This window comes from Gorilla gorilla, chromosome 8 (genome assembly GCF_029281585.2).
Source record: "Gorilla gorilla gorilla isolate KB3781 chromosome 8, NHGRI_mGorGor1-v2.1_pri, whole genome shotgun sequence".
In the NCBI taxonomy this organism is placed as follows: domain Eukaryota; kingdom Metazoa; phylum Chordata; class Mammalia; order Primates; family Hominidae; genus Gorilla; species Gorilla gorilla.
The window spans coordinates 40,619,893-40,632,628 of NC_073232.2; the positions used below are offsets into that span (position 1 = coordinate 40,619,893).

Consider the following 12,736-nt stretch of genomic DNA (forward strand, 5'->3'; position numbering starts at 1 on the left):
AGCTACATTTGTTGAATGCTCAGGCACTATTCTGAGCACTTTATCTTTATAATACTATTTAATCCTCACAACACTTTTATGAGGTAGACATTACTATTATCTTCATTTTACACGAGACAATGAAGGCACAGAAAAGTTAAGTGAAGTGACCAAGGTCCTACTTGAAATTGTCCGAGCCAGGATTCAAATTTGGGATTCAAACATTTTGCCAGATTTGCTTTACACAAATTATTTAAATTATTATAATTTAAATTATTTAAAGTCACCTAGAGAGTTAATATTGATGCTGAAATTAAACTCCAAGAATTTTGACAACAAATTCAGTACTCTTTCCACCACTTCGTAATGCTTTTCCTTGAAGCTAAAGGATGGGTTGAAAATAAAGCTACTAAATCCTACCAGAGATTTAAAGAATGATCATAGTGTTTTTTTTGTTTTTGAGATGGAGTTTCGCTCTTGTTGCCCAGGCTGGAGTGCAATGGTACGATCTCGGCTCACCACAACCTCCACCTCCTCAGTTCAAGCAATTCTCCTGCCTCAGCCTCCCGAGTAGCTGGGATTACAGGCATGCGCCACCAAGCCCGGCTAATTTTTTTTTGTATTTTTAGTAGAGACGGGGTTTCTCCATGTTGGTCAGGCTGGTCTCGAACTCCTGACCTCAGGTGATCTGCCTGCCTCGGCCTACCAAAGTGCTGGGATTACAGGCGTGAGTCACCGTGCCTGGCTGATCATAGGTGTTTTCTTTTAAGCATTCGTATCTTATTTTGAAGACACTTCTTAACTGTTTAATATAAAGACATTATGACATTCACCATAAATATTTCGGCATCCAGTTGTTATTCATCTTCTAATAATAATGACAACTTCCTAAATAAGTACAATATACATTACCACACATAAGAAAATTAACCATAATATCTCCCCTAATTGTCCCTCAAATTTATTTTATTTCTGTTTCCTCCAAAAATCAGGATTCAATTTAGGTTCATGTATTACTTGGTCATCACATCTTGCTAGTGTCTTTTAGTCTAGAACAGTGCCCTAGCTCTTGTTTCTTTTTAGGGGGGAGACGAGTTCAGGGTAGTTCTTTGTAGAATAACCTATATTCTAGATTTACCTAGTTGTTTATTTCCTCTACTCTTAACCACTATACTATGATGTCAAGGGTTAAGATCACAGCTAAACCTAACACAAATCTCCAATCATATGTATTCATGTAGCTACTCAGATGGCTTTGGGGTGTTTCTTAAAACATTAATGGCTTTGTTATGTATCTAAGGCTATATAAACAAACCATTTTCTACTGTCCCTAAGATTATATAACTTCTTTTTCCTACGTAGATGACAAATTCAAATCTAAAGATGCCAAATGAAACTAGCTAATCATTTTAACTTTAAAGAAGTCCAGGCCGGGTGAGGTGGCTCACACCTGTAATTCCGGCACTTTGGGAGGCCGAAGCAGGTGGATCACGAGGTCAGGAGATTGAGAGCCTCCTGGCTGACATGGTGAAACACTTTCTCTATTAAAAATACAAAAATTATCTGGGTGTGGTGGTGCACGCCTGTAATCCCAGCTACTTGGGAGGCTGAGGCAGAAGAATCACTTGAACCAGGGAGTTGGAGGTTGCAGTCAGCCGAGATCATGCCACTGCACTCCAGCCTGGTGACAGAGCAAGACTCCATCTCAAAACAAACAAAAAAACCCAGAAGTCCAAAAGAGTCACTTGAGCTGGGGACTTCCAGGCTATAGTGAGCTATTACTGCACCTGGGCAACAGAACAAGACCTAGTCTTTAAAAAAAAAAATAAAGAAAGAAGAAGAAGAAGAGGAAGTACAAAGAAGATATAACAAATATCTTTAGAATTAGAAGAAAAGCACACTGGAAAAAAGATCCAGTTGAGATGGCTTTTTTTAGGTGATTCAGAATACAGAAAGAAGTATGGAGGAAAAGTAGGGCTTCTATATTACGAAAGTGTCAACTTTTGTTAAAAGACCCTTTTGCAGAAGAAGTAATACATTTTCGTCAGTATGTGTCTGAAATTTTGCTATTTAGGCACTAAAACCAATTATATGCATGTATTAATAATGCAATACAAACAGCTGGATAAAAAAGCAAATCTTTTCATCTCAGGCTTGCAACTATTCACTTCCTTTAATTTGTAATCACCCCAAGGCACCAGCCCAGTATCACTGTGTACCACTTCTAATCAATAATTCCCTTCCCCACCCCCTGCCGCCCACCCATGGTAACCACAAACCTATCTTCGTGATAATCCCTTGTTTTGCTTTATAGCTTTACTACCTAAGCATATATCCATAAACAATATAGTTTAGTTTTCCCTGCATTTGTACTTTATATGAATGGAATAATACCATATGTATTCTTTTAATCTTACACAAATGTAGATTTCAGAATTCACCTGTTATTAAAAATATCTAAGCTGGGTGTGGTGGCTCATTTCTGTAATCCCAACACTTTGGGAGGCGAACTCGGGAGGACTGCTTCAGCGAAGAAGTTCAAGACCAGCCTGGGCAACATACGGAGACCTTGTTTCTATTAAAATTTAAAAAAACAGAAGGGCGGGTGCGGTGGCTCACACCTGTAATCCTAGCACTGTTGGAGGTCGAGGCAGGTGGATCACTTGAGATCAGGAGTTCCAGACCAGCCTAGCCAACATGGCGAAATGCTGTCTCTACTAAAAATACAAAAATTAGCTGGACGTGGTAGCATGCGCCTGTAATCCCAGCTACTCGGGAGGCTGAGGTAGGAGAATTGCTTGAACCTGGGAGGCAGAGGTTGCAATGAGCCAAGATCGCGCCACTGCACTCCAGCCTAGGTGACAGCGACTCTGTCTCAAAAAAAAAAAAAAAAAAATTAAAGAAGAAAAAAAAATCAGAGCCAGATTAATTTTAGAGGGCTGTTAAAATAGTTTTAAGGTTCAAAATAATACAGGGAACGTTAAATAGTCATTTTAATTTGTCAGTGAAGACCGGTAAAGGGTTTATCACCTAGGAAGAGTTAACTGCACTGAATGGGAAAGTATATTCAACCAGAACAAATAAAATGTGTTATTGTATCCTTCAAAGGAAATACAGTGAACAAAAGTATATGTTGTTCCTTAGCATGAACTAGTTAATCCTTTCTGAGTTAAAATGTCTCAAGAGGACTTGTTTATTTAACATTTACATGCTGAATACTGTCTGTCATGTAACTGGGATTATCAGCTATCCATTCAATACCTAGTTAAAATAGTAGGAAGCAGACAGGATGTACAGCTAGAGGATATGTGATGTCAGCAGAGTGTTATTCCTTAAAAAGAATGTACACCCTAACTCACAAACTCAAGTTCTGAACCGTGTTCAGTGCATTTTCAGGAAGTAACAATAAATTAGCTAACATTCATGGCATTTACAGTGTCTGAGGAACTGTTCTACGTGTTTGACTTATATGCCCAAATAATCCTCACAACTATATAAAGTAGGTACTATTAATTTCCTCATTTTATAGATGTGACAACTGATATAAATGGGTTAAGTTCCCCAAGATCAACTTGTACTAGCAAGTAGTACAGAGAACTGTTCAACTTAGGCAATCTCATTTTAAAGTTCATATTCTTACCCATGACAATATACTGCCTCACATGAACTGAGGGCTCTTGTACTTCTGCAAGAACTAAATCTCAAATATAAAATACTAAATATTTTCTAGTTATCAGCAGAAGAATGTATCAAAGTTACATTACATAACAAAGATTTTTTTTTTTTTTTTTTTTTGAGACAGAGTCTCGCTCTGTGCCCAGGCTGGAGTGCGGTGGCGCAATCTCAGCTTATTGCAACCTCTGCCTTCCAGGTTCAAGCGATTCTCCTGTCTCAGCCTCCCGAGTAGCTGGGACTACAGGCACAAGCCGCCTCTCTCCGCTAATTTTTGTATTTTTTAGTAGAGACACGTTTTCACCATGCTGGCCAGGCTGGTCTCGAACCGTTGACCTCAGGTGATCTACCCACCTCGGCTTCCCAAAGTGCTGGGATTACAGGTGTGAGCCACCGTGCGCAGCCTAATGAAGACTTTTTGAATCACAATTTTGCACTGTTCAGTCTCAAACATTTACTAAGTGTCAATTATATAGAGATGCCAGACACTAAGGCACTGAGGATACAATCCGGCCAACCCGGTGGCTCAGGCCTGTAATCTCAGCACTTTGGGAAGCCAAGGTCAGAGGATTGCTTGAGCCTAGGAGTTTGAAATTAGCCTGGGCAACATAGGGAGACCTCATTCCTACAAAAAAAAAAAAAAAAAAAATTAGCCAGCGTGGTGGCACGTGCCTATAGTCCCAGGTCCTCAGGAGGCCAAGGTGGGAAGACCACTTAAGCCCACTTAAGCCTAGGAGGTTATGGCTTCAGTGAGCTATGATCATGCCATTGTACTCCAGCCTGGATGACACAGCAAGATACTGTCTCAAAAAAAAAAAAAAAAAAGCAAAAGCACTCATATGTTACATTTATTCATCTATTAAATATTTACTGTACACATACTATATGAAGGGTATTACACTAGGCAATGTGGCATTCATCCAAATGAATCTGAATCAGATCTTGCTCTCAATGATTCTACAGTCTAGAAAGGGATATTAAAGAGAGTCATAATTAGTTCACTCAATCCTCAAAATACTAATAAAGTGGATATTTATCTAATTTGCTAAAAATTAGAAAGTTAAAGGAGTTGGAAAAGAGAAGTTATTTCCAGTTGGTAAAATCAGAAAAGAGTTCTTGGAAGTGACTTTTGAGCTAAGCGTTAAAGGAGTAGTAAAATTATGTGGATAGAGATGAATAAAGTACAATAGCAAAAATTTAAAAATAAATAAATAGATCAATAAATAAAAATAAAAGTATACTAGCAGAGGAAATTGCATGACTAAAGTATGAAGGCAGGAAACAGTGGTGAACCATCAGTATGTAAAAGGCACAGGGGAATAACAGGATAAAAAGTTGAAAATATAAACTGGGGCCAGATGATGAAAACCTTTTTGTTTTTGTTTTTAGTATAATCTCCATTTTATCTTTTTCCAGAAGATAGTTTTTCTTCAGTCCTTAAGGAGTCGGCTCCTTATACGGACTTTGGTGGAGGTCATGGGGCAGCACTCAAAAGTCTAAATCAGGTGGACATGTTTGGTCCTTGCAGGCTTCACAAGTTCGATTCTTGACTACCTTTCTGCGAATGGCACAACTCATGTAGTTACGTAGCTTCACATACAGCTTTGGAAGCACATAGGTGCCCAAGGTACTTGTTTCAGAAATGTCCCTGATAGCTGTGGGCTCGACTATGTTTCAAATAATGAACTTTATTTTTTTTTCCCTTTTTTGAGACAGGGCCTCACTATGTCACCCAGGCTGGAGTGCAGTGGCACAATCTTGGCTCACTGCAACCTTTGCCTCCTGAGCTCAAGTGATCCTTCCACCTAAGCCTCCCAAGTAGCTGGGACCACAGGTGTGCACCACAACGCTGGGCTAATTTTTGTACTTTTTTTTTGTAGTGATAGGGTTTTGCCATGTTGCCCAGGCTGGTCTCAAACTCCTGGGCTCAAGTGATCCTCCCATCTCAGCCTCCCAAAATGCTGGGATTACAGGTGTGAACCACCACACCCAGCCTCAAATGATGAACTTCTTAAAAGGCTTGTCCCTGGGCATACATCATGCACAGTTCATGCAGCAAATAGGCTGCATAAGGCAGTAGCCCTTTTAGACACAACAGTTGTTCCTTCTTGGAAACGAGGACCTGAGAGAGCCATGGAAACCTCTGTCAAGTTAAAAACATTCTACACACAATGGGATTCTCTGCAGATAGCTGAAAAAGAGGATGACATAATCAGAGTGTGTTTTAGAAAGAATAATTGGCTAGGTGTGGTGGCTCATACCTATAATCCTAGCACTCTGGTAGCTGGAGGCGGGAGGATCACTTGAGGCCAGGAGTTCAAAACCAGCCTGGGCAACATCGTGAAATCCCATCTCTGTAAAAAACAAACAAACAAACAAACAAAAACAACAACAACAAAAAAATTAGCTGGCTGTGCTGGCATGTGCTTATACTCCCAGCTACTTAGGAAGCTGAGCCATGACTGTGCCATTGCATTCCAGCCTGAGTGACAGAGTGAGACCCCATCTTAGGAAGAAAAAAAAAAGAAAAAAAGAAAGAATAATTGTCTTAAGAGTGTAAAACAGATTGTGAGACAGGATGGAATATAATGACAGACATGAAGACAGAATGAAGGAAACAGCTTCTAAAAAGCAGAGGAACAGAAGAGAGAGCTACTCTTCACTATGTGTACCGTTTTGCTCTCTAGATTTTTCTGACAGGTACCTTTTTTTTTTTTTTTTTGAGATGGAGTCTTGTTCTGTCACCCAGGCTGGAGTGCAATGGTACCATCTCGGCTCACTGCAATCTCCGCCTCCCGGGTTGAAGCAATTCTCCCACCTCAGCCTTCCAAGTAGCTGGAACTACAGGCGTGCGCCACCACGCCTGGCTAATTTTTGTATTATTACTAGAGACAGGGTTTCACCACGTTGGCCAGACTGCTCTTGAACTCCTGACCTCAAGTGATCTGCCCGTCTTGGCCTCCCAAAGTGCTGGGATTACAGGCATGAGCCATGGTGCCTGGCCTCTGACAGGTACATTTTAAAAAATAAATGGATTTCTGCTTGCAGGAAGATGGAGTAGACATACTTTTTCCTATTACTCTATGGACATTATATATAAAATAAACATAAGAAGACTCAGAGAAATGAAGAGGAAGAATGACCAGGCACCTTGGGACCCAAGGAACAACACAGTAGTGAGCTCTTTGGGTGTTTTGTTTGTTTATTTTGCCACATATATCCCAAAGTGGATACTAGAGAAGCTAGCAACCTGGAAATGTCAAAGGTGCAGATAAAAAAAGCTCCAAGAAAAAACAAAAGACTGGCTTGGTGCAGTGGCTCACGCCTGTAATCTCAGCACTTTGGGAGGCTGAGGCAGGCGGATCGCTGGAGCTGAAAAGTTTGAGACCACCCTGGGCAACATGGTGAAACTCCGTCTCTACTAAAATACAAAAAATTACCTGGGCGTGGTGGTGCGTGCCTGTAGTCCCAGCTACTCTGAGGCTGAGTAGCTACTCTGAGGCTGAGTAGCCACTCTCAGGCTGAGGCTGGAGTCGCTTGAGCCCTGGAGGCAGAGGTTGCAGTGAGCCGAGATCATGCCACTGTACTCCAACCTGGGAGACAGTGAGACTCCACCTCAAAAAAAAAAAAGAAAGAAAAGAAAAACCAAAGGACCAGAAAAAGAGACAGCCTAGCAAGACTAAGACTTTTAGACAATAACCCACTCTATTCCAGCCAAACACCACATAAAAAACCAGCCCCATTTCCACTCCCACCCTCACCAGGAAAGGCCAAATGGAGAGCCTTGATTTTTAAGCCTGTCAGGTTATAATCCGGCCATATCTCTCTCCACGCCAGGGTGGTATCAGAGAAGACCAAGTAGGGAGCTGGGATTGTCATCATTGTCTAGCAGTAACAAGTCTCTCCCCCTCTCTTAACATGCTGTCAGAGGAGTCCATTTGGGGAACTTGGACTTCAAACCCAAACAGCACTTATGAGGCACCCCTCCTGCTCCTTGCCGAGGTACTACCAGAGGAAGCCTGCTGGAGACTCAGGACTAACACCACTCAGTGGTAAATCGGAGGTAACAAAGCCACCCACAACCCTCACCTCCTTTACCCGCCCAACCCCCTGCACAGGGTGGGGTGGGGTGGGAAGCAAGCATGAGGTGTCCATTTGCTTCCCAGCAAGCAAGGTACAAAACTTAACCCTTCTCCACCTGGCACTATGGAGATGGTGCCTGTAGAAGGGCCAATATCCCTCACGAATATAGATGCAAAAATACTTAACCAAATATTAGCAAACAGAATTCAGCAATATATAAAATTAATTATATATCATGACCAGACAGGGTTCATTCCAGGGATGCAAGGCTGGTTCAATATCTGAAAATCAAACAACGTAACTCACCATGTTAACCTGCTAAAGGAGAAAAAACACAGGAGCATATAAATAAAAAAAGCATCTAACAAAATTTTTATTGCAAATACCCATTTATAATACAAATTGTCAGAAAACTGCTAACAGAGGAGGATTTTTTGGGGAAGGGGTAAGAGACGGGGTCTTGCTATGTTGCCCAGGCTAAACTCCACGGCTCAAGCATCCATCCCTGTCAGCCTCCCAAAGTGCTGGGGTGCTGGGTTTACAGGAGAGAGCCACAGTGCCCAGCCAAGAAATTTTTTTTTTTTTTTTTGAGACAGAGTCTCCCTCTATGATTCAGGCTGGAGTGCAGTGGCATAATTTCAGCTCACTGCAACCTCTGCCTCCAGGGTTCAAGTGATTCTCATGCCTCAGCCTCCCAAGTAGCTGGGATTACTGGTGCCCCCACCACGCTCAGCTAATTTTTCTATTTTTTTTCTGGAGACAGGGTTTTGCCATGTTGGCCAAGTTGGTCTCGAATGCCTGACCTCAGGTGATCTGCCTGCCTCGGCCTCCCAAAGTGCTGAGATTACAGGCGTGAGCCACTGCGCCCAGCCTATAATTATTTCAAAATAAAAACTGAGAAAATTTTAAAAGAAGCACAATGTCCTAAAAAATAGCAAATATGGTATATGTGTATATTTTTAAATAAATAAATATCAAACTAGTAATATTTACTCCTTGAATGGGCCCTTTCACTGTCTACATTAAAAATTTCTAAAATGTCTATATTCTATACAATAAGAATGTAATATAATCAAGAGAGAAAAGGTTTTTTTAAGAAAATGATGTGATATGATTTTGAAAAAAGAAAGAAAATGAAAGCAGTATTATTTTTCACTGTTTGAAGCAAATCTCATTTAAACAGATATAAATAGAAAATTAAGAAAGTCGCTAGGCATGGTGGCTTACTCCTGTAATCCCAGCACTTTGGGAGGCCAAAGAGGGTGGATCACTTGAGGTCAGGAGTTCAAGACCAGCCTGGCCAACATGGTGAAATGCTGTCTCTATTAAAAATACAAAAATTAGCTGGGCATAGTGGTGGATGCCTGTAATCCTAGCTACTTGGGAGGCTGAGGCAGGAGAATCGCTTGAACCTGGGAGGCAGAGGTTGCAGTGAGCCAAGATCGCACCACTGCACTCCAGCCTGGGCGACAAAGTGAGACTCCGTCAAAAAAAAGAAGAAAAGAAAATTAAGAAAGTCAATTAAATTCAATTATTAACCCATATATGCATATACACACTAAGTATATGCATGAGGCAACCAGCAAAACCAGGAAGTCCCAGAAAAGATCTGATCCAGTTCCACGACCCATTAACAGTGTGATGTTGGAAACAGCTTAACCTTTATCTCACAAGGGATCCAGAGATTACAAACAGAAAGTAATTTGAAACATTAAACGTGCTGTGTTTTGTAAATCAGGATGACAGAGTTCTTAGGTTAGAAATGGAAGTGACCTGAGAGATCTAGTACAATTCCTCAATTTACAGCTGAAGAAACTAAGGCTAGAGAGTTAAGCTTCAGATAAATAAGCTATTCGCCAACAACATCTGATATACAGCCCAGAAAGTAAGAGTACTGGCTCTAGAATTAAACTGCCTAGGTTCAAATTGAGGATTTACCACTCACAGTTATGTGACCCTGCAGAAGTTACATAACTTTCTTGGGCCTCACTGTCTTTATCTGTAAAATGAGGAGAATTCCTACTTCATAGGCTTGTTGTGAAGATTGCATGGAATTATACATGTAATGCACTTACAATAATGCACTTATAATAATGCTTAGCAAATAGAAACTACCCAAAAGGCCGGGTGTGGTGGCTCCTGCCTATAATCCCAGCACTTTGGGAGGCCGAAGTGGGTATATCACTGAGGTTAAGAATTCAAGACAAGCCTGGTCAACATAAAACCCCACCTCTACTAAAAATACAAAAATTAGCCAGGTGTGGTGGTGCACGACAGTAGTCCCAGCTACTCGGGAGGCAGAGGCAAGAGAATCGCTTGAACCTGGGAGGCGGAGGCTGCAGTAAGCTGAGATTGCACCACTGCACTCCAGCCCAGGCAACAGAGTGAGATTTCGTCTCAAAAAAAAAAAAAAAAAAGATGGAAATTACTTTTCAACATAACAACGTAATTAAGCTACATAAACTGAGAAACAATAATACAAAATAGAGGTTCTAGTTACTCAATGCATTGCTCTACACATCAATATGCACTGCTCATATAAAGACTTAACATAAAATTTAACTATTAATAAATATTTCCACAGGAGCATACCACTCACCAACATTTTAAAAAGTATGTCGCTGGCCGGGCGCGGTGGCTCACGCCTGTAATCCCAGCACTTTGGGAGGCCGAGGCGGGCGGATCACAAGGTCAGGAGATCGAGATCATCCTGGCTAACATGGTGAAACCCCATCTCTACTAAAAATACAAAAAATTAGCTGGGCATGGTGGCAGGCGCCTGTAATCCCAGCTACGGGGAGGCTGAGGCAGGAGAATGGCATGAACCTGGGAGGCAGAGCTTGCGGTGAGCCGAGATCGTGCCACTGCACTCCAGCCTGGGCAATAGAGCAAGACTCCATTTCAAAAATAAATAAATAAAATAAAATAAAAAGTATGTCAGTGATGTAACTGATTACTGTTGATACCTGAAAGCACTTCTGTACAGTTTGGGAATTGGGAAACTTCCTAAAGTGATAGGCACTAAAAACTAGAAAGACACAGCTATTCCACTGGGCTTAATTATACCAACACACAAGAGACCAAAATAGCCTCTAATCCATCACTGGACAATCTTTACTTTTTTTGAGACAGTGTCTCACTCTGTCGCCCAGGCTGGAGTGCAGTGGTACAATCTCGGCTCACTGCAACCTCCACCTCCCAGGTTAAACCGATTCCCTTGCCTCGGCTTCCCGAGTAGCTGGGATTACAGATGCGTGCCACCACGCCCAGCTAATTTTTTTTTATTTTTAGTAGAGACGAGGTTTCACCATGTTCGCCAGGCTGGTCTTGAACTCCTGACCTCAGGCAATCCGCCTGCCTTGGCCTCCCAAGGTGCTGAGATTACAGGCGTGAGTCACCGTGCCCAGCTAACAATATTTAAAATACAGAGGATATATCAACAAAATGAAACCTTTACAATATGCTTACTTTTACAGAACCAACATTCATGTTCAGATGGTGATTACAGTGACTTAAACATGCTGGATTTTTCTTGTAGTTTCACTTCTCACGTGTGCGCACGTGTGTGTGCATGTGTGTGCAGAAAATCATCAAAAATATTGGAGTACAACCAGCTGAAGCAACTGTCCTCTATTCTAAATTCTGTGATTGTATTTAAAAGCCCTACATACAAATGCCCCTAAAGGAATTCACAACTGATAAAACTTGACTCATAAATACAATATGTGCTATTTGTATAAATTATTATTGATTCACGCCTGTAATCCCAGCACTTTGGGAAGCCAAGGCGGGCAGGTCACCTGAGGTCAGGAGTTCGAGACCAGCCTGACCAACATGGAGAAACCCCGTTTATACTAAAAATACAAAAAAATTAGCTGGGCATGGTGGTGCACCCCTGTAATCCCAGCTACTCAGGAGGCTGAGGCAGGAGAATTGCTTGAACCCAGGAGGCGGAGGTTGCAGCGAGCTGAGATCGCACCATTGCACTCCAGCCTCAGTAACAAGAGCGAAACTCTGTCTCAAATTAGAAAAAAAAAAAAGAAATTATTACTGATTTAGTTTACAAAATTTAAAAGTTAAACAGCTTCCAAATGATGTATAAAACGTAAAAAAATTAAGATCCATATCCCAAGATAAACACTGAGGAAGAGACTTCAAACATTATATAAAGCTAGAGTTAATAAATTTTCCTTAGGGCAATTATATAATATAGATGCACTGAAGCTGAAATACAGCTAAATCAAATACATTTAGCTTATCTAATATCCACATAATAAAGACTACATGTTTGCAGATCCATAAACCAGAACATAAAAACAATTCTTATGAAAGCAAAAAGCCTAAACTATGATGTAGGAGGATAAGGTTTAATTTGGGCATATATGGCTAAACTTTGTGATTAATAACTCTGTAGTTTATAGTATTTGGGATTATCTAACTTTTTTCCATCCTATTTTAAAATTTTTACCATAAATGAAAACATTTTCATTCAGCAAACAAAAACTACTCTTTTCTCTTTATACTTATAGAAAGATATTTTTCTTTTTCTTTTTTGAGACGGAGTCTTGCTCTGTCGCCCAGGCTGGAATGCAGCGGCGTGATCTCAGCCCACTGCAGCCTCTGCCTCCCAGGTTCAAACAATTCTCCTGCCTCTGCCTCCCAAGTAGCTGGGACTATAGGGGCACACCACCACACCTGGCTAATTTTTATATTTTTAGTAGAGACAGCATTTCACCATGCTGGCCAGGCTGGTCTCGAACTCCTGATCTCAAGTGATCTGCCTGCCTCACCCTCCCAAAGTGCTGAGATTACAGGCGCAAGCCACTGCGCCCAGCCTATTTTGCATTTTCTTAGTAAGCACAGGGTATTGTTTCCAAAACATCAATAAAATCTGCAATAATTACAAAACAGTTTCAAAGACCTTGCACTAATTCCTACCATCCATTTTGAAACTCTTTAGTGGTGATTTTCTGTTTTGTTATGTCCCACTTCTGAGCAGTAG

The 12,736-nt window shown here is 41.1% G+C and overlaps 1 protein-coding gene across 4 annotated transcripts in view; it reads right to left on the reverse strand.

The window, feature by feature from the left end:
• Positions 1–12,736, reverse strand: part of SAMD8 (sterile alpha motif domain containing 8) — an 83,048-nt gene that overhangs the window by 51,737 nt on the left and 18,575 nt on the right. The window lies entirely within an intron of this gene.